Genomic DNA, 22963 nt, shown 5'->3' on the forward strand with positions numbered 1-22963 from the left:
CCAGAAAGATCAGAAAGACTTCACTTCTGAGACTGCTTTCCTAGTGCAGCATGTTCAACACACACTTCCCTAGCCCTGGGTGCACAGTGCACACTTCCTCAGCTTGGTGTGCAGTTTCACACTTCTCTAGCCCAATGTTCACAGTGCCACATTTTCCCAACCCAATGTGTACAGCGCACACTTCCTCAGCCCCGGGTGCACAGTGCATGCCTCCTCAGATCATTGTGTGCAGTACACACTCCAGCATGATGTGAGCCCCAGTGATGTGAATGCGGAGGAGCTCTGTGGGGGCCAATTTCTTTCATCCAGTAGCTAATTTGGTTAACCTGGAGAGACAAGAGTCTCTAAGAAGAGTGGTCTGAGAAGGTCTAGATGACTGAAGCCAAGGATAATGGATGGAGATGAGACTTGGGCTGATCATTAGGGGTAACCTATAGGGGTGGAGCTCTGGAAATTTGCTTCCAAAGTCGACATCATCCACTTTTATAAAAGATCCACTTAGTATGCACAACTGCTTCCTGTCGGCTACATACTGTGTTGCATTATCATGTGTAACTTGGCTTGAGTACTAGGCAGGAGCACTTAGGCGTATTTTAGATAAATAGTCTAACATTCAGATGAATCATATCACCTGCTATAGCCACATAGGCAGGAAAAATATAGTTCAATGCTACTCTGTATGTGTTTGTTTGCAAGAAGACAGTGGTTAAGTTGGCAATTTATGCTTCAAAGAAGGTTCCTGAGAGAGATCTCAGTTGGTAAAGTGCCCGCTGTGCAAGCATGAAGACATGGGTTCAAGCACCAGCATCCAAGTAGTAAAGGCTGGTGTGGTGGTGGTGCTTGCGTATGATATCAGTACTAGGAGGTAAAGACAGGAAGGCTAGAGACCTGCATGTCCCTGGGTCACTGGCCAGCCACTTGCATATAATTAGCAAGCCTCATGCCACTGAACAATAAAAAGCAAGGTCACTGGTACTTACAGAACAATGCCCAAAGTTGACTCCTAACCTCTATGTGTACACACACACACACACACACACACACACACACACACACACACACACACCATATCTAGTGTTTGCAGGCTGATTTTCCATGTTAACTACTGATTTCATCATGCTTAGGATTATTTTGAACAATACTGGCCTTAATATGATTAACCTTGTTCAAATTTCATCCCTCAACTAATGGCATTCTAAAATATCCTTTGTGCCTGATGTTTGGAAAGCCAATTCAGTACAAAGTCTGAGTATAAAACACAACTAAGAACATCGATTTCCCATTTGTGCACCGCTGGAGAGCAATTCATAAGGCACGGAAGTTCTAACTAGTCAATCAATAGTCACTACTTAAATCAGAGACCGACAGAACAGTCTGTTATTTAAAAGGTGTGCATCTGAAGATGTTAAATGAAAATAAGGAGCCAACCCAGTTCATGATCTGTATTCAGTTTCACGCGATGGTCTGCAGGAAAGAGCCCTGTTAACCACATTCAGAGCTTTTCCTGCTTTGGGTTCCTGCTTGAGAAGAAGTAGGGAAAATCCAATTTCTCAAAATCTGCTTAGCTATTATTAAGCAATTCTTGGGAACTGGGCTAAGGAGAGCAGTTCACAGGGCTTCCCCCTTGATAATTGCACAAACCAAAATGGTACCCATCTGTTTCTTGGGGTCCCTGTTTAAGTACATAAGAGCATTTGTGTGGGACTCACCCGTGGAGAGCAGGACAAGAAGATGCATTAACTACTGGAAACGCGGTCATCTTGACCGTCCTATCATCCTGTCCCAGGAGTTTGTCATATAATCTCACCCCACACAGAAAAGGCAGCCCTGACCTGAATTACATTAAAAACCAGACCTTTGGCTAAACCAGGAAGAAAGATTTTTCATTTCTTAATGAACTGTGATTGGAAGACCATGACAGGTGCAAGTGAGAGTGTGGACATCAGGAGGAAATGGGGTCCCGTTCATCACTTCAGGTCCTACCTTAGCACTGTGGGTCAGGGGTTACATGGTTAGTCCTGTTTGTCTGTTACTGTGCTTTAATGTGGTGTGTGTGTGTGTGTGTGTGTGTGTGTGTGTGTGTGTGTGTGCATTCATGTGCAAGAATGTGTGTATCTTTGCATGTGTGTGTATTTGTTGTTTATATGTGTGTGTACATGTGTGGAGGTGCATCTGTGTGCATGAGTGTGTGTACTTGCATGTGTTTGTGTATTTTTGAGGTTTTGTGTGAATATGAATATTTTGTGCAGGAGTGTGTGTTTGTGTATTTGTGATTTTATGTGTGTAGGTGCATTTGTGTGCATGAGTATGTGTGTATGTTTTGTATATGTGTGGTTTTTGTCTGTGAACATGCATGTAGGTGCATTTGTGTGCATAAATGTGTGTGTTTCAGGTGTATAGCTGCATTTGTGTGCATGAGTGTGTATTTGTATATGTGTGCATTGTGTTTTTATGTGTGTACACATGTGTGAAGGTGCATTTGTGTGTATGAGTGTATGTTTGTATGTGTTTCTATATTTTTGGGTTTTTGTATGAACATGTATATAGGTGCATGAATGTATATGTGGTTGTGGTTTTTGTTTGTACACACACATAGGTACATATGTGTGGATGAGTGTGTGTTTGTATGTATGTTTACTTGTGTTTTTTATGTGCATGCACATTTGTATGGATGCATCTTTAGGCATGAGTGTGTTTGTGCTAGATTGTGTGTGTGTTTGCATGAGTGTATTTATGTTTTTTGTATGTACACATGTATAGGTATATTTGAGTGAATGAATGTGTGTGCTTGTGTACACGTGTGTAGGTGCATTTGTGTGCATAAGCACATGTTTATATGTGTGTATTTGAATGTGTGTTTGTATTTTTGTGTGTGTACATGTGTGTAGGTATGTTTGTATGTATGAGTGTGTGTGTGTATGTCTATATAAAGGGCAAAGAAGAACCTTAGTTCAAGAGTCACCCATTTTGTTTAATCCATGGTTTCTAACATCAACTGAGCCCCAGGGATGTACCTGTCTCTGCCTCTCTAGTACTGGAAAACAAGTGTGCACCCACAAATCCCAGTTGTATGTTCAGATAGTCAAACTCGGGGCCTTGTGTTTCAATGTGAGTACTTGCCAACTGAGCCATCTCTACAGCCCCCATCTCTTCATTTTTAAGGACTGTGAAATCAGTTCTTTATCTGGAATTTCTAGGTGAAATGTAGACCTGCAAGATTACAGATTATTTGAGGCCCCACAGAGGCTAAACTATGAAATGAACTAGAGAAGTTGGTTCTTACTCCAACATCCACACCACCCTTCCCTCTTCTTTCTCCAGGAATGGTTCTGAAGATGGAGCTTTAACTTGAAAGTGGGGTCCATGTAAAGTTTATCTGTTCTTTCTCATCAATAAAACAGCAGGCAAGGAGACCTTCTCAGCTCACGGACAGTCTTCAGGGTTCCTCTCTGTATAGTCCATAGGCATTTCTTTTAGGTAAACAGAGAATAAACTATTCTGTGTCTTGTACCATGTATTTTGAAAATACTGGAGGAAAAGGAAGCTCACTGGCTGTAAAGTGCTATCCAATGTGACATTGAAATACATACCTACAAATATATATGCATAGAATTCATGATTTTATGTTTAAAATGTATAGCTTTATAATATATATCCATATCAATTAGCCAATTAGTTATATTTGAATCTAGTGATTGCACCTAGGGCCTCTTGCATGCCAAGTACAAGCTCCAATCCTAATCTCAGTTTTTGATCAGCCTGTATCCTGCAGGGTGAGGTGACTTCCCTACAGTTGGTTTCTGCTCTGCCTGGACATTGGGACCTGGAATCTCAAAATCAGAAAAACGTGCCCTGCCTCACACCGAGGAAAGCTAAAAAACCCTTTTAAGGCTCAACTATGTTAGCAGAGAATGTTAGAACATTCCTCTTCTTGAGCTATAAGCACCTGAATGACTGTAGATGCAGTTTCCTCCACTTGGGGGTAGTTTCTGCTGCACAGGAAGGCACCTAAGTTAAGTTTTGCCTACCTAACAATTTTGCCTGTAGCAGGATGTGAACCGTGAGAATAATAAGTGAGAATCACCGAAACTCCATTAGTGATGTGATTCCAGCCAATAGACTCCAGACCGGGAAAGGATGCTCTTGTAAATCATTATTATTTTATGTTCCTAAAATGAATATGCGAATGTTTACAGCAGGGGAAATGCAAACCAGTACTTGCAGTCCTCCACGGAAATGATGACTAGGCAGGCACCTGAGAAATGCCAACTGTCCACTCCTCTGGCCTGCTTCTCCCTCTAGCCACACTTTTGCTGATCTTAAAAGTCTGGCAAGTATGAGAATATGCTTTATCTTTGAAAGAATGCTGTGGTGAGGGAAGGCACAGCATAGAAACCACCTGACATACTAAACATGGTTTATTTCATTCGGAAATAGTTCTTTCTCCCACTTTTTCAAGGTGTAATGCAGTTCACATGGGCTGATGACCAGGGTTACTTGTGCCAACCCCACTTCTTAGTGTTTCTTTGACAGCAGAATCCTAGCCATGGTTAAGCTGACATTGGCAAAGAATGGGGCAACAGTGTTCAGTACTTGGAGTACAGACACTCCAATTGAGGACCAGAGTGTCTCATCTTTAATTCCCTGTCATACAGTAATGAGTTAAGTGTCGGCTCCTTTGTTCTCATCCCTTTCCTTCACCATCTTTCTTTATCTTTCTATTGTGTGTGTGTGTGTGTGCATGTGTGCATGTAGTTACATGCATGTGTATACATGTGGGTGTATGTGCATGCATGTGTGTGGATGTGTGTATGTGCATGTGTGTATATGTGTATATGTGTATGTGTGTGTATTGTTGTTATTGTTTCTTTGGTTTAGAGTCTTCACTATTTGTTGGCCTGGGTTTTTCAATACTTCTGTCTACCACTCTAATTGTCTCATCGTTCCATAGGACTGCTCACTGTTGCATGTGGTGGCTTTTTACAATACACATCTCTTCTGGGCTCTGCTCACCCTGCCATAGAAGCAGGGTTAATAAGAGCATGTAATCTTTCTCCTTGAACATCTTAGATTTCTTGAAGATGCTGTATTATCTGACATGATAATAATGATTCATAAGAAGGATTTTTAATATTTATAAACTATGTAATGAATCTGATCATTGAGTTCCTCAAATCTCACTATGTAATACATCCTTCAGTTCTTTTTTTAATGTGTATCTTCTAAAATTAAGAAGAAAAGATATTGTTATTTTGTTCCATTGGCTATCGAAAACTTATGAAATAATCTGGATAAAGTTGTTCAGTGATCCATTTACCAAAAGACGTAAGACTTTAAAACCACAAAGCATTTTACTATCTTAAAGTCAGATGCTGTGTCTTTTTATTCAAGTGAAGCTATCGTACCTAGTAAAACTGGACAGAAATCAAGGCCAAGAGAGATTAGTAAAGAAGTATTATTGTCATATATATGTATATATACTGCTAAACAACACCAACATTTTTTCTGTCATAAAGACCCTTCCCAAGCTGCACAAAACAGAAGAACAATACATAATGCCAGGATCTGGTTACTTCTTATTTTTCTACAAAGCAAAGCAGCTCTAGGAGAAGATGAAGCCCTGTTTTTAATATCCTAGCACCTAAATAGAAAAGTTCTTCATTAGGGTATTTCATGAGCTGTTTCAATCAAATATAGAATGGAGTCAGTTACCTTTGAGCAGTGACTCTCAACCTTCCTAATGCTGCATCCCTTCAACCGTTCCTCATGTTGTGGTGACCCCTTCCCCAACCATAAAATCATTTTCCTTGATACTTTATAATGTTGATACTATGATGAACTGTAATGTAAATATTTTTGGAGATAAAGTGCCAAAGGGATCATGACCCACAGGTTGACACTGCCTTAGAGTCATGGAGGTAGAGGAGACCTCTTGTGTAGGTGCAGAGTATTAACATGGAGAAGTGGATTGTCTAAATGCATCTTAAGCTCAAGCCTTAGACAACCAGACTGGAGAAGGGTACCAATTGACGGAGATGTTGTTCTTGGCTGATACTAGGTAAAGTCCACTTCTGCCCATAGGTCATGTTCTTCTCATGAATCATCAGATAATAGAGCATCCTCAAGAAACCTAAGATGATCAGGGAGAAGGACTGCATACTCTTATTAACCCTGCTTCTATGGCAGGGTGAGCAGAACCCAGAAGAGGTTGGTATTGTAAAAAGCCACCATATGTAACTGTGAGCAGTCCTATAGAATGATGAGAGAAAGGTTTCTTCTCAGAGCAATACTGACGTCAACTGTCATGAACAGAGAGGGTCTGAGCAGCCTCAGCTTTAAGTGGGTTTGTGGGATGTAGTCATGTGTGCAATTACTCCACAGAAGGGAAACAGACTGGGGGTGATTTGAGAACAAAGAACAAATGGAGGCTTCATACTTTTGCCCTCCAGGACTATGTTAGGTGCCATGTCTTTCCTTGGGAATCATAGATTAGGAACCACTCCTTTCCTCCCCTTTCTCAGTCCTTGGCAGCAGGGGCTCATCTGTCACTCTCTGTGACAGGTCTATTTTTGGGAGATTGTCCAGTGACCAGCCCACCTGCTGTGACCTGACATCCCAGCTTGACAAGACTTCTTCATCCTGGTTCCCCTAAGGCAGTCTTCCCCGGATACCAGAATGATCAGCATATGATTTTGCTCGGTTTCATGTGGACTCTGCACTATGCTCAGTGAGACGGTCTCAGGAGCTCTGAAAGAAGGGAACTGAGTTCTGTGTGGATAAAGATGTACTTTCTTAAAAATGAAAGGACAAGCTTGGTCCCTCCATTTCTTTTCATGCATGTTCTCAAGTGCTTTGTAAAGCCTGTAAATACACACACACACACACACACACACACACACACACACACACCCAGCTACATCCTCAGTCCTCTTTCACTGGGTTTTAAGGAACATTTGCTACAACAAAGAAAGCATCAGGAGTTTTTCTCTTGTTGCCCGGGTCCTATAGACTCAGACTTACATTTAGTTGAGGGTAAGATTGTAATTTGTGAGATTTTCTTACTGCCCAGGAATTTTGTTGACAGTGATCTGCTTGGAAGTGGATGTCAGCTGAGCATCTTGTGGCCAGGATACAGAGAAACATGTCTCCTCACCATGGAGAGCAGGCTCTCTGTTGGACCCAGGATATACATATATGTTTAAGTATAAAGTGCCTGTATCAGCTCCTGAGCTGTTCCATCTTCCACTGGGAAGGAAAAGAGATGATGTTCTCAGGGTTGAATCAAATTAAACAGCTTCTTGGACAGAGTCCCTCTGGCTTACAAAGATTAAAACAGACATCTATTTTACTACAAAACAAATGAATTTCTTCCCCTTTTTGAGTCAATTACAGGCTCCACCCTTGGTAAAAATGGATTAGGCTGTGGTGTTTCAGTGAGCAGGTTTTGCTTCTGTGCTGGTAGGATAAAGATGGCCCAAGTAATACATTTCAGATTTCTATAATGCAAAATCACTATTTACCACTGTTTAAGATGGTTTGATTTCACTGTTCTAATTCAGTTCATCAGGAACCAGGAATAAACATGAATACAAAGTTTTCTGGGGGTGGGGTAGGGTCTGTGGAATAAACTCAAGAGGTGAAAATTGTCGTTTAAAGGTATCTTCAATTATAGATCATATTTCCATAGATTCTCTCTCTGTCTCTATCCTGTCTCTGTCTTCCTGTCTCTGTCTCTCATCCCATCTCTGTCTCTCTGTCTGTCTTTCTCTCTCTCTGTCTCTCTTTGTCTCTGCATCTGTCCCTGTCTCTTTGTGTGTGTGTGTGTGTGTGTGTGTTGTGTCAGCCTGTGTCAGTGCACACAGAAGCCAGCAGCCACCTTCAGATGTCCTTCCTCAGAGAGTGTCCCCCTTTATTTTTTGAGACATTGTGTCTCACTGAATCAGGAGCTGGATAATTAGGCCAGGTGGTTGGCCAGGGAGCGGCAGATGAGCTTGCCTCTTCAGCATTTAAATTCCAGGTGCACTCTGCCGTGCCCAGCTTTTTCCATTTGTGTTCTGGGGGTAAATCTCTGGTGTTCATGTCTGCACTGCAGGCAATGACAGCCATCTCCTCAGATCTGAGTGGAGTGTGAATGGGAAAGTGGGAGGCTTTCAATAACAGACTAACTAGCAAGGCTCTCTACTGATTGAGAGAAGGGTCTGAAAAGGTGTTTTCTCACTGAGCTACCTCCAGCCCTTCTTGGACTCTTCTGTCTTCCACAGACTGCACTGTTTACTCTGAGCCTCATTTTAAAGGTTGGTTGCACTCCGAGTTTTCTTATTATCAGATTGCCTTCTGAAGCTCCATAACACATGGGACTGGTGTCTGCTCCATTCTTGGACACACTCTCCAGAAACTGCCTGTTCTGTGTTGTTCTTACATTTTCCCCAGCTGCCCTTATATATTAGCCAATGCCTCTTAACTGGCGTCTTTAGAACATTGCTTCTGTGCTCAGCAGATGGAGTAGAACTTCTGTCTTAGCAGGCTGACAGTCTCTATGGTTGCTGAACAGTGTACGTTTGTGGAAGAAATGGGTTGAGGGATCTGGAGAAGGTTCTAGGGCATCGGAAAGCAGTTCGGAATGGAGGCATAGGAGAAGGTAACTTTGAAGAAAAAAATGGATAGCTTAGTATATATCTAATTAGGCTGTTTCTCCCTCCCTCCCTTTCTCCCTTCCTTTTCTTTTTCTTTCTTTCTTTCTTTCTTTCTTTCTCTCTCTCTCTCTCTCTCTCTCTCTCTCTCTCTCTCTCTCTCTCTTTCTGAGACAGGGTTATGTGAAACCTTGGCTGGTCTTGCACTCACTATGTGACAGAGGATGACCTTGAACCTCTGGTTTTCCTGCCTTTATATCCCAAATTCTGGGATTCTGTATGGACCACACCTAGCTTATTTCAGCATTTTCTGATTCATAATCTCTTTCAGGATAGATGTGTCTGGAACTGAAGGCATGCCCATGGAGCAGATGAGAGACTGTTCTTTGGCCCTTTAAGATCTACATAGTTTCCTAATGACATATTTCCCTTCCTCTATTTCTCCTTCCCTCCCTTTATCCATCCCTCCCTTTTTTCTCTCCTTCCTTCTCGTCTTTCCTTCTTTCCTCCTTCCTCCCCCTTCGAATCCACACATTCTCTCCCTCCCTCCCATTCTCTACCTCCTTTTCTTTTTTCTTCCTCCCTCTTTTCCTCCCTCCTTCCCTTCTTTCTTCCTTCCTCTCCCTCCCCATCCTGCTACCCCCTCCTCCCTTCCATTTCTTTCCTCTCTCCCATTCCCTCTTTCCCTCCATTCCTCCATCCATCATTCCTCCCCTTCCTTCTTTCTTTCTTCCCTTCCCCTTTGCTTCCTCTGTGCCCCATCCTACTATGAACCTGAACTGACTTTCATCTGAATGTCCATCTCAGATCCCAGATCCCAGAGAACCACTTTGCTTATTTACCGCTGGCTCTTGGGTTTTGCAATGGTTTGAATGAAAATGGCTCCCATAAGCTTCATAGGCTCACATGGTAGAGCTATTTGGAGAGATCAGGAGGGAAGAAGAGAACACTAACTGGGAATGGTGTGGGCTTTCGAGAGTTCAAAGCCCACTTCCAGTGATACACTTCTTTCAACAGAGAAACCTTGTCTTGGGAAAATAAAACAAAACAAAACCAAGAATGCAAGAAAAAGAAGACAGTTGGAATAAATAGCTGAGTTACATTGTAGATTAGGGAAAGGGGAGTTTAGATCATGGGATGTTTAAAAATAAATTCTAGGCAGTAGGAAAAAAAGACTCATTTAGAAGAGCCCCCCAACACTTCTCCCCCTCTCTCTGTCATCTCTGTCTGTCTCTCTCTGTCTCTCTTTGTCTCTCTCTGTCTCTGTCTCTCCCTCTCTCTCTATCCACCCCCCATTTCTGTAATCCAGGCTGTTCTTGAACTCACTATGCAGCCAAGGATGAGTTAGAATTCCTGATCCTTCCATTTCTCCCTCTTGAATACTGGAATTACAAGCATGTGCCACCGTGCCCAGCCTAATCCACTCTTTTCTTCAAGTACTCATTTATCATTTGGTTCATAGTGAATTATTTACCCTAAGCTCCGTCTTGTCCCAGGTATGCAGCCAGCAGAATGTTTTTTCTTCTGAACCTCGAGGAATTGGGCTGTGTTCCTCACAGGAGTTGGGATGGAACTCAGAAGGCGTTCTTCCTGAGTGACCACTGCCCTAGGAAGTAAACAAAGGGTGGGACTGGTATCTGTTGGATCTTCTCTAGAGTGGACTGGTCTTCCACTGACTACCTAAATTTGTTAGAAAGTTCTGTCATAATAGATGCTGGCAAGGATGTGGAGAAAGAGGAACACTTCTCCACTGCTGGTGGGGTTGTAAACTGATACAACCACTCTGGAAATCAGTCTGGCGGTTCCTCAGAAAATTGGACATAGTACTACCTGAAGACCCAGTTATTCCACTTCTGGGCATTTACCTCAGAGATGCTCCAACATACAACAAAGGTACCTGTACCACAATGTTCATTGCAGCTCTATTTATAATAGCCAGAAGCTGGAAAGAACCCAGATGTTCTTCAGTAGATGAATGGATACAAAAATTGTGGTACATTTACACAATGGAGTACTACTCAGCTATCAGAAACAATGGCTTAACAAAATTCTCAAGAAAATGGATGCATCTAGAGAATATCATTCTGAGTGAGATAACCCAGTCACAAAAGAATAGACATAATATGCAGTCACTGATAATGGGATACTAACTCCAGAAAGCTCTGAACACCCCAGAAACAACCCACAGACTGTGTGAATATCAAGAAAAAAAGAAAAAAAAGAATATATTTTAATTAAAAAAGAACTGTATCACATCCCCCTTTCCTTCCTACAGCCCCTCCCAGTTTCTCTCCTATCTCCTCAAATTAATAACCCCTTTTCCTATATTATTGTTACATATATACATATGTGTATGTATATGTACCCACAAATACTTAATTACAACCTTATAAAAATGTATTTTTATACTTTTATGCAAAAATGCTTAAAAATCTGTACATTTATCTTTGTTTTTTAAAATAAAGTTAAAAAAAAAGAAAGTTCTGTCATTATGAAGAAGCAACACACTCCCCAGCCCATCATGCTAAGCACAGGGACTTCACTAATACAAACCTCAGTCTTTATACAGGAGTGCAGCCTGAACTGAAAAGAGCAGGAGGGAAGGAGAGAGGGAGGGATGGAGGGACGGAGGGTTGGGGGGGGGGACCTTGAATTTGAATAATACACTTGTTGTCTCTTAAGAATTTTGGTAGAGGAAAGAAAGATATTTCGTTTAAAAATGTGTTTACTCTGTGCATGGAAACTGAATTCCACTGAACAAAGCGATTTTGGCACCATACTGCTTGCAGACTCTGACTCTTCGGTTTGCTTAGGAGCAGGCAAGCTTTCCTGAGATCTCTCTAGAGACATATATGAAGCAGATTCTCAAGAGTTGCTCTTTGGTGAGGAAGTGGGTGTTAGATGATGTTCTTTCATTAAATGAAACCAGTTTCATGGGTTGGGAGATGCTCAGCATAAAAATTTGACTTAAGTTCCCAGAAGCACTGAGAAAAGCCAAGTCCAGGTATCGAGAAGAGGGAGACAAATGGATTCCTAGTGTTTGGTGTCCTTCTAGCTTAATCGATGAGCTCCAGGACAATGAGAGGTTTTGTCTCAAGGAACAAGGTAAACAGTAAGACTGAATTTGGCCTGGTCTTCACACACATGTCTCCACTTACCCACCCATATGCAATGCTGATTTTCCATCTGAGTGTGTAGCTTCCATTTCTAAACCAAGTGAGACATGGCTTTCCATGGTCACCTGTGAGATAATTTTCTGGACTCCTAAAGATGACAGGTGTGCAGTCTGGATTTCCAAGGGAAAGCGAGGTGGAGTTAATACTCTGAGGAACTGTGTTTGCATAATTTTATTTTTCTATTTTGCATTTTTAAAATTCAGTACAACTGTCATAAAAGCCTATTTTTGTCTTATAGGAAGCCAATTAAATTTTCAGCTAGACCAATTCAATAAAAATGAATTTGGAAAATATAACCAGCATAGAAAAGGAGCCGTTAAATGTGCATTCAGGTTTTTTTTTTTTTTTTTTTTTTTTTTTTTTTTTTTTTTTTTTTTTTTAAGTTACACATTTTTTTTTATTCTCTGCTGAGAGAGATGATTGGGATGGGATATTCTTGGCATTTGTTCACTTAAAGATAAGGATAACTCCCTTCATGCCGCCCTGAGAACAGGACGAAATGAGGATTTCATCAAAGGCTGTGTAATTCGGTAAACATGTTCTCGGAGTTATAGAAATTCTTACCCACCCGCATATAATTGTGCACGCGCCCTCCACGCAGGAGCCTCCTAATTTGTGTTGGATGAATGATGTCTTTTTCTAATTATGCAGATGCTTCCATTTTCACTGAGAAGTATAAGACAATGTCTAATTGAGCTTCCCTTTTTATTGTTGTTTTTGTTTTTGGATAGAGCTAGAATTAGCCTTGGAATTTGGTTTCCCAGTTGATTCCCACTCTAATTAAAACCTAACTGGATTGATCCAGCTTGTGGGTTTTCATAGGAAACAGAAGGCCCTCCATAGTTCATACCAAGTGCAATCCTCCAACTTCTTCCTCTGCCTCACCTGCTGTCTGCTGACCCCCACAGACACTTCACTGAGCCGAAGCCCTTCTTCAGCCCCTTGTGGATATATCCCTGCACCCCACCTCTCAGAACGTTGTAAAAATGCGCATTCTAATGAAGTTGTGAAACAAGAGTGTATAGCATCAGTGAACTAACAGGGTCAGCGTTCATTACCTCTGTAGTTACACCAGAGAGAAAGATCACTCCCAGCATGCAACTGGGTTGAGATGGCTATTCCTCTTTTTGCCTTCATCTTTGAAGACAAAGTTCTCTTTGTTCTCACAATGACATTGGCATGGGCAAATGCATACAGATGGCAGTGCCCTGTGCTTGGTACAGCTGTTCTCTACACCCTCACATGAAAGAGGCAGAAGGAACCAGCAGCTTTCTGCCACATAGAACGTGGGAAGAGGAGAAAGGATATAGAGTTCCAGCAATGCCCCTGCTGCAAAGAATGTGGAGCTTCATGCAGAAGGGAAAAGCCAGGCCAATGGAATACCATCTGCACAAATTAAGATCTCTTTTGTGAGAAAAGGAGTTTTGGTATAACTTAGGATCCAGGTTTTACACTTTTAATTTCGGGGAAACAAGCAAACCTATTTGCATCTCAACTAAAACTGTGTTCGAAAACTGCCATAAAAGCCCCTGTACTTGAGGAAGGAAAAAAGAAGATTCAGTTCCTGGAGGGTCCTGGTTAGAGTCTTCCCCCAGCATTCTATGTTCAATAGACCTGTCCATCCTGTGCTTTGGCAGCCAAAGACTAGACACAAACTAGAGATGCTGGAAAGAGGGGATAGCTACTGAGGAAACACCTCTGTCAGATTGGCCTGTGGGCTTGTCAGCAGACATTTTCTTGATCAATAATTGATGTGGGAGGGTCCACCCCACTGTGGGTGGGGCTGTCTCCATGCAGGTGGTCCTGGAGTCTATAGGAAATCAGGCTTGGCAAGCATGAGAAGCAAGCTTATAAGTAATACCCTTCCACGGTCTGTGCTTCAGCTCCTGCTTCCAAGTGCCTGCTTGAGCTCCTTTCCTGACTTCCTTCAGTAATGAGCTTCCATTTATTACTGTATGGTGAAATAAATCCTTTCCTCCCCTAGTTGGCTTTAGTCAGCAATAGATACTAAACTAGGACTTGTCCTCTAGTGCAGATAGAATCAATTTCTTGCCTCAGAACCCAGCTATTTCTCTTTGAGTTTTCCCATCCCTCAATTGTGTGTCAAGTTTACCTTTCACTAACAAGCCAGGAGGTTCTTGCCTTGTTTTCTTAAGGTTGGTTAAAAGTGATGCAGCAAAGGCTGCACTTTTGTAACTATGTAACACTATCTCCCCAGCATCTTTGAATAATGTGTATGCTACATTGTTATGTTTAATATGTGGGAATTTACCATCTCTAGGATGGTCTAATTGCTTCCTGCAGAAGTCTAATGAATGCATGGCTTCCTATGTTGTCCATCATCATTAGGTAATGCAAATAAACTTGAACAGAAATGTGACCACACACCTGCTGAGGAAAGGAGTTGTGCTAATGTAGGAAGTACCTGTGGACTGCGGGATACTCACTGAATTTATTTGTTAGTATGTATAGGCTTGCCTTGCTAGAGACAGGTAAGGAGACAAACCTCTAGAAATATGGAAGAAGGCTTGTGTGGATGTCTTGGAGATAAACTCTTCCTAGGGCCTATATATATGTTTCTTTTGGCTATTTTTCAAGACTGCATTGAGCCAAGTCAATAACCACAAAATAATCTGTTATTAATTACCCTACGTTGAATGGAAGTTAGAATTGACTCCATTGATTTGTCCCGACGGCAGCATTAAGGCACTCAAATTTTTGGAACTTAGCATTAATGTGAAATGCTGATTGTCATAGTGTTCACTATGAACTATTCAGACATGTACAAGAGCTATGTTCCAGGAGAGGCAGTATAAGGGAGTGTGTGCACACGTGTATGAGTGTGCTTGCCTGTGTGATGTGTGTGGAGTCTAGAAGATGATGCAGAAAAGTCTTCCTCAAATGCTTCTCCATATCACCATCACCAACATCATCATCAACTTCAGCAGCATCAACATCACTATATTATCATCATCCTCATTGCCATCTTCTCCTCCTCTTTCTGGAACCCACTGTTTTAACTAGATTGTGTGACCAGTGAACCCTCAGGATCCTCCAATCTCAGAGAACCAGTTACACATAGTTACAAAGTTGCACCAGTATGTCTGTTTTTGTTTTTGTTGTTTGTTTGTTTGTGCTTCAGGGAATCTGAAGTCGAGTTCTGGTACTTGCACAGCAAGCATTTTACCCACCGAGCCAGCTTCCTAGTTCCCACACCTGGCTTTTTGGTACAGCTGCTGAAGATCAGACTCTGCTACACCTGCCCTTAAAGCAAGTACTTTACCAATTGAGCAAAGTCCCCAGTCAAAGTAAAAAGAATTGTTTTATTTTAAATGTCAATGGAATCTTGTTTTAAAGTACTTAATGAACATCCCTTTGTTAAAAAAGAAAAGTCAAGTTCTATGACCTATAACAATTTGCTTGAGTGTAAACTTGGATTTCTGAGTATCATTTTTACCTTGAAGTGACACACAGTTGTAACTTGAAGATAAATAACTATTTGGCTACAGATAGCAGCATTAAGTAATTTTAGAAAATGAATTACCATAGTGACCTTGTGGAGCCCTGGTATGATGGCTTGCCAAGATGGGGCTATGGCCAACTTCCTGTCTCATTTATGTAATTTAGATTCCACCTATTTTTCTGATTTATGGTCGGCCTGCTTTAATAAAACAGATTGTTCAAGTTACATTTAATGGAACGTTCATTCCTCCTACTCTTCCTGTAAATGTGGAGAACTCCAGACATCTTGCTGGAAGGTGGGAAGTTCAAGGGTGCAGGCTCTCCAGCATGTGCACAGACCCCAGAATGCAAGACCAAACACATCACCAGGAACCTATATAGAGCAGAAGAGTGGGATTAATGCCTTCAGGTTACTTTTATTTTTGCCCCAAGTACTGTGCACTGGAAAAAAAAAAAAAAAAACTCATCTGTGCCCTTTACCTCTGCTGCTTCTGGGCCGGTGCTGAAGAGGAGAATCGTGAATCACTGTTGTGTAACCAATCTGCTTACTGCAGGTTACCCGGGAAAGAAAAAAATGTCAGGCAAGAGTTATAGTCTCAAAATCCCCTTAAAGACATACTCCCTGCACTGGTTCATCTTCATCATCAACTTGATGGGATTCAGAATCTCGGTGGGCAGCTTTGAGAGCATTCGCAGACAGGAAGGCCCATCCTGAAAGTGGGTGGCGCCATCACATAAGCTTAGGTTCCCGACTGAAGAACACAGGAAGCTAGCTGAGCGGCAGCCTTCATTTCTCTCTGCTTTCTCCGATGGTTCATTTTGCTGCCACCATGTCTTTTCCACCACGACAGTCCGTGCCTTCAACCTTCACTCTCCGTATTCACTGTTCTCAGATATCTTGTCACAATATTAAGAAAAGTAACCAAGATGTCCCCTGTGACCTACTGCCTACAGCTATCTATTTCCTACAGTTTTCAGAACCTCAATAATGTCACCAGCTGGGGCAGAACCTTCCGTGGCCCGCCCAGATTCAGAGCTAACACTACCAATGCCATCTCAGAGATGGAAACCTACACAACCCAGCTGTGCTAGAGGGACCCATCCACATGAGCGGGTCAGTGGAAGTGGAGCTCAGTGAGGATGCACAGACATGCAAAGCTGCTCCATTTCCAGACAGACAGGCGTGAGCAAAAATCTCAGGCCAATAGGCTACTCTGTTATAATCCGCCAAGCCCTGAATTTTGTTGGCGCCTCCCCTCAGCATTTCCTCCTGCTTGCTGGAGGTTAGAGCTGTCTTCATATAGTGCTGTGCCTGCTCTACCAGCCCGTGCCCATGTCCCCAGAGGGGAGGGAGCGGGACCAGCCTGACCTTGCTCTCATAGGGCAGAGGCACCTTTCTCACCAGTGTTTCTCACAGATTCTGAAATGGCGTTCCATCTGCCACCAACTTGATATAACCAACAAGGTTTTTCTGGGCTAATACCTCTTCACTTCCCTTCAGCTTTCTTTTTTTTCTCTCTTCCCGCCTCTTTTTGAATTAAGCCAGTTCAGGAAGACAAACATCATATGATTTTTCTCAGCTGTAGTTCATAGACCTTGAATAGTCATATAAAATCAGATATATATGGTAAATTATATATTTTTATAAGTAATTATATGTATATATTTATATGTGTGATATATATTTGTATATTTTTATATATGCTATATACATATATATGCTATATACATATATATGATATCTACACATACACATATATACACATATATCATATATGACATATATACACACATGAGATATATACATATATGCAATATACATATATACATACATACATATCATATATATGTATATATATGTGTGTGTGTGTGTGTGTGTGTGTGTGTGTGTAATAAGAAGAAACCGGGCAGGAGAGGTAAGAACAAAATGGGTTGAATTACATGCTCAACATATAATGTGTACCTATAAGAACTTTAGAAAATTAAAAAGTGTTTGAAATATGAAATAAAATATAGTTGTTATAATTAAATTTCCAAAAAGTTCAAGTGTCAAGAACATGAGTAGAGTTATTTTTTCCTCAGGAAACTCTTGTTTCAAGTGTGTTGTGAGTGAGGCCTGCCAGGAGAGCTCTTCAATTCCACTCCCTCCCTGCCCCCACTCCACCTTCATCACTACTACTGTCCTCCACTGAGCTGCAGTGACTACACAGGACAGTTCTCCAGACATGATGGCTGAACTACCATACAAGCACAGATGTGACCTGTGCTGAACAGTATAACAAGTGTCAGAACACAGGTGTGAGGACACAGGTGCCAGAACACAAGTGTAAGGGTACAGGTGTCAGGACACAGGTGCCAAGATACAGGTTTCAGGATACAGGTGTGAGGACACAGGTGCCAGGACACAGGTGTCAGTACACAGGTGTCAGGATAGTGTCCTAAGAGCATTTATATAACCATCAGAGCATATGCTGCTGCCACATACACTGTCTATGGTATACAGAAATGCTCTTCATTGCATGGTTTCATTCATTCTTCAAACCTAGCAAGGGTGTAGAGGCACCTGCTTATTTTCTTACATTTGTTTGTCTAAACTTTCAGCTTATTTTCTTAAATACAAAATTTTCTGACATTATCTTTCCAGATGTCTTTATCATAGAATTCAGGAAGTAGGTCAGCATATTTATGCACCTGTGTGAATGAAGCTAGAATGGGTGTGAAGAAACCCATTGTTTTTGAAATAGTAAATTAGTTGGGTTTTGAGACTGTTGTGTTTTAAAGACAAGAGGCTCACTATATCATCCTGACTGGTCTAGAACTACTTGTCCTCCTGTGTTGGCCCTCTGAGTACTGGAAAGACAGGCATACCCAACCACACTCAGCTCCATTAGGGTATTTTTAAGTTGCAGCAGAAGAAGCTGTGACTATGAGGGTTGGTAGTAAGTACTGAAGGAGAACTTCAGAGAGTAAGACATGATTCACACAGAAGAGTCTACAGCAGACAGAAGACCCTGTTTCCAATGAGTTGGCAAGGAGTGGGAAGGGTTAATACAGTGGATGTTCAGGCTGAGAAATTAGGAATAGGAAGAATGTGGAATGAGGAAGAAATGTTGGACTCAGCCTCAGTCTGCAACTCACTAGACCACTATCTTTTCCAGCAAAGATGAGCAACCTAGGAGACAAACAGAAGATTTGATGTCTGGGATGTTCGAGTGTTACTTTCTCAAAGGCCAAGAGGAACGAGCACAAAGGGATCTGAAAGCTAACGAGACAGAGAAAGAAGGGGACATGCTGTCCAGCCAGAGGACAGCAAAGCTGAGCAAGGTATAGCAGCCGGTGAAGATAAACTTAAAGAAGAGGTTATGGGAAGAAAAAATGTAGGGGAATGAAGATGATGGGGGTTTGATTAATTCTTTGATAATTTCATACGGTATATTTTTAACATACCCCAATCTCTTCCCTAAACCCTTTCAAATCTGCTCATTCTTCCTTCCCCAATCCCCAACATTATGTATTCTCTTTCCTTCCTTCCTTCCTTTCTTCCTTCCTTCCTTCCTTCCTTCTTTCCATTTCTTCCTTCTTCCCTTCCAGGGAGTTATCCCATTATAGAAACATGGCTTCCCTCACCCCGCTATCTATAAATATCTATAGCTTTCCAGTTAGGGGACGGGCTCATGTACCACTTTCCACTTGATGCTAGAGAATGACCGGCTTGATCTTGTGCAGTCAATCAAAGCACAAGAGTTCATGAGTACAGCAGTCCAGTTCTATTTTAATGACACTGTTTCACTCCAGTTCTTCCAGACTTTGAGTTCCTATCAGCTTTCTGTCTCCTCTCCCGTTGGTCCCTCAGCCTTGGGGAAGAGGGATGTCCAATAGATGTTCTTAGTTAGGGTTTTATTGCTGTGAACAAACACCATGAACAAGGCAAGTCTTATAAAGGACAACATTTAATTGGGGCTGGCTTACTGGTTCAAAGGTTCAGTCCATTATCATTAAGGCAGAAAAATGGCAGCATCCAGACAGGCATGGTACAGGAGGAACCAAGAGTTCTACATCTTCATCTAAAGGTTGCTAGGATAAGGGTCTTAAAGCCCACACCTACAGTGACACACCTATTCCAACAAGGCCACACCCACTCCAACAAGGCCACACCCCCAAATAGAGCCATTACCCCAGGGCTAAGCATATACAAACCACCACAAATGTCCCATTTGTGGCTGAGCACTCTGCCAATGCTTAGTCTGCACACATTAACCAGCTGTGCATCTCTGTTAACCACCATCCACTGCACAAAGAAACTTCCCTGATGAGGCTTGAGAGCTATACTAATCCTATGGGTAGAAAAATACCAATTCAGAGGGTGGTTTGATACTATGTCCATTTATCAAAATAAGAGCAGTAGGTTCACCCTGGGGCCTGTCAGCTCACCTACCGTGTGTTATTGGCAATATTTACAATCCAGGTATGTATTTTCCTCTATACAGCAGACCTTAAATGCAATCAAAAGAAGTCTCTTTCCACAGATAACATTGATGTGACTATTATTCCCATGGATATATCTTTATCTATCAGTCATTATTACAGTTCATGCAGTTCACATCCTGGGAAGACTGTCAGTGACTCCCCCCAGCGGCCTGAGTAGCACCTTCCAGTGCTATGAGAGCTAGGCAGCAAGGAGGGAGCATCTTGTTCAACACCAGCTTGATTTCTCCATGTCCTGTGACCCAAGTGTGTGGTGTCTTTGGTAATAAGATCTTACCATCAACTTCTGCTGGAAAATAAAAAAAAGCAAAGGAAATAGTCTGTACGTTTTGGGCATGTCTAGGACACTTCTGATTAATAACCTGAGGGGAGTAGGTATCCCATATCTGGCCCGGTATTTTTGTTTGACAACCTATGGCTTCCAGAAAGAGTGTAGTGAAAGCCCAATTAATCTCTTTTATATGAAAAAGTAGTTATAGGAAGCTTATTAAATAGTAGGTTTTCATATTGATTTTTCATTCTTAGTGTTTATTATCTCTCCTGCAAACAAACCCCTCCTCTGTCTTAGCCCTCAAGTCCTTCCCTGCTTAAACCCTCTTCTCCCTGCTCTGCTTCTCTGTAGGGACATCACATTTTAACACTTGAAAGGCAGGAGACACAGGATCCTGGAGGGCCATTGAAGTCACAGAAGTCAGGGGTCCATAGACCAGGCACTGATGCCCACTGGGAGGAGAGGGTAGGGGGGAAGTAGGTGTAGAAATGTCCCGTGAATGCATGAGCATTCCTGAAAAGTCAGCAGACATCAGTGGAAGGACAGGGCAGCAGCATTGTCCTTGCCATCTGTACGTTAATTCAGAACATTCTCCTTGTTTCCTGTTAACCACTCTTAATGACTAGGCCTGTCCATGGCTGGAGTGGCGTTTAGACACACTCTGCTGCTTTTTAAATTGGTTCCAGTTTTTTTCACCATTAAATATAATTTATTCCCATTTGCATTTGCATATATATTTGCAAACAAAAAGTGAATCAAACAGTTGCTTTGTTTTGTTTTTTTTTCTTTTTCTATATTCACTAACCATACTCATGCAAATCACTCTGTGACTGGCTTTATTAATTACTTTTCTCACTGCCATGACAAAGTATTACAAAATATCAGACTTAGCGGCAGAGTGTGAGGCAGCTGGTCACACTGCATCCGCAGTCAGGAAGAAGAGAGAAATTCTTGCTGGTGTCCTGATCACTCTCCTTTTACACTGTCTAGGACTCCAGCCCGTGGTGTGATGCTATTCATATTCAGGAGAGATCTTCCTATATCAGTTAAATTGTTCTAGAAACAATCTCATGGTTGCAGCAAGAGATTCATCTCCTAGGTGATTAAATCTAAATCTAATCTTCATCTAACCATACCACTGGGTGGAGTGATTTAATTTTATGCACTAAGAAATGAGTCCTTACCCTGCGTACAGCCCTGAATGTCTATCCTTAAAGAGGAAGTGCTACAAAATCAAAGAGCACAATATATGTGTTTTATACCACGTGAGACAGTTTGTGTCCCAATTCCTGGGGATCTGTCTGGTGTGCCCAGACATGTCCAGGGCATGAGAATTGTATGTAGAACTTCTGGCTCTGGGTGGGTGATAGCTTCTAGAAGTAACACATTATCTGAATGATAAGTATGAAGAGCAAATGTTTGAGCTAATTATTGGGAGATGTGGAAATGATTATGGTATTCCTGAGGAAGACATGTGAGCCTGGAAATCACTGTAAATCAACAGGAACCTGGGCTTTTGGGCAGGAAGTGGAAAAATGGAAGGGAAGAAAGAATTTATGTGCAGAGATAAACTGCTCTGATAAGCAGGGGTATCTTCAAATGGCATTAGAGGACAGGGCCATTGTGGATTCACATTACAGGACAAACGAAAGAGGAAGGGTTCTCAAAAGTTAGTATGTGGTGGAAACAAAAGCTGGATGACATTGGGTAAATTAGGACCTTACTTTCTGAGACCATGCTATATGCCAAGTACATTAATAAGTCACATTATCCTCACAATGGCTGTACAGGAGGAACATTCTCATCAATTAAGACCTAACTTGGATACCTCTGACATAAAACTCAAAACAATGCTGACGTAACTCCTAGTGTTTATTCTCTTAATATAGAAAGTCATGTTAGACTGGGGACAATATAACTTTTCCTGGTGTCAGCAAGGTCCTAGGCATCCGTCTTGCTTCTTCGGTACATTTAGTTTGACCTCACTTTTAGACCCTGCGATGACTGCTGGAGTTCCAGCTATTATATTTACTTTCTACGGGACAGGGATACAAAGGGCCCTCTGCTTTGAGGAAGCCTTCCCAGAAGTCCCTCAAATGTTTCTCTTCTTCCCATGATTAAATTATAATGCATCAGTTCACATCTATTTGTAAGGGACACGGGCTGTGTCCTAAAGTGAGTAGAAACAGTTCTAAGTGTCTGGAATTATGGCTAAGTCAATAAAGCACATGATGTGCAATCTGGATGCCCAGGATTTGAATAGAAGCTGCACATGATTGTGTGTCTCTGTGACTAGCTCTATGGAAGGAAGTATTGGGACAGGAGACCCATGGAATTTGTGGGTCAGTTAGTTCTAGCCAGTCAGTAAGGGCTGGATTTAGTAAGCAACCCAGTTCCCACCCTCAACAGTCAACATTCTACTGATTCTTTGTGTGTGTCAAATCGTGCAGCCAAGTTCCACTCATATCTCTGTCCCCTTGTATCTGTCCTCTGCCCTTGCAACTCCCCCAAAATAAACACACACATACACACACACACACACACACACACACACAGACACACAAACACACAAACACACACACAAACACACACACACAGAGACACACACACAAACACACACACAAATACAAATACACACACACACATACACACACACAAAAAAAAAACAAGAACAAATGAAACAAAATAGAGCATACTAGTGTTGGAAGCTGTAGTGTGTCACAATGTGTCCCACAGTAAACACCCCTGTCCACAAGTCTCCATTTGCAAATGTTCCTTGCAATGAGTCATTGGTCTGGTTCAAGGTCTCTGGTTTCTGTGACATCCTCACAGGGTCACAGGGTCATCCTCACAGGGACTTCTGGTTATCCTGCTGTTGTCCTGTGTCATGGAGATTCTGCAGCTTTGGATTAGGAGGACTGGCCTTTTCACGTGCCCCA

Source organism: Micromys minutus (assembly GCF_963924665.1).
Source record: "Micromys minutus genome assembly, chromosome: 24".
Classification (NCBI taxonomy): Eukaryota; Metazoa; Chordata; class Mammalia; order Rodentia; family Muridae; genus Micromys; species Micromys minutus.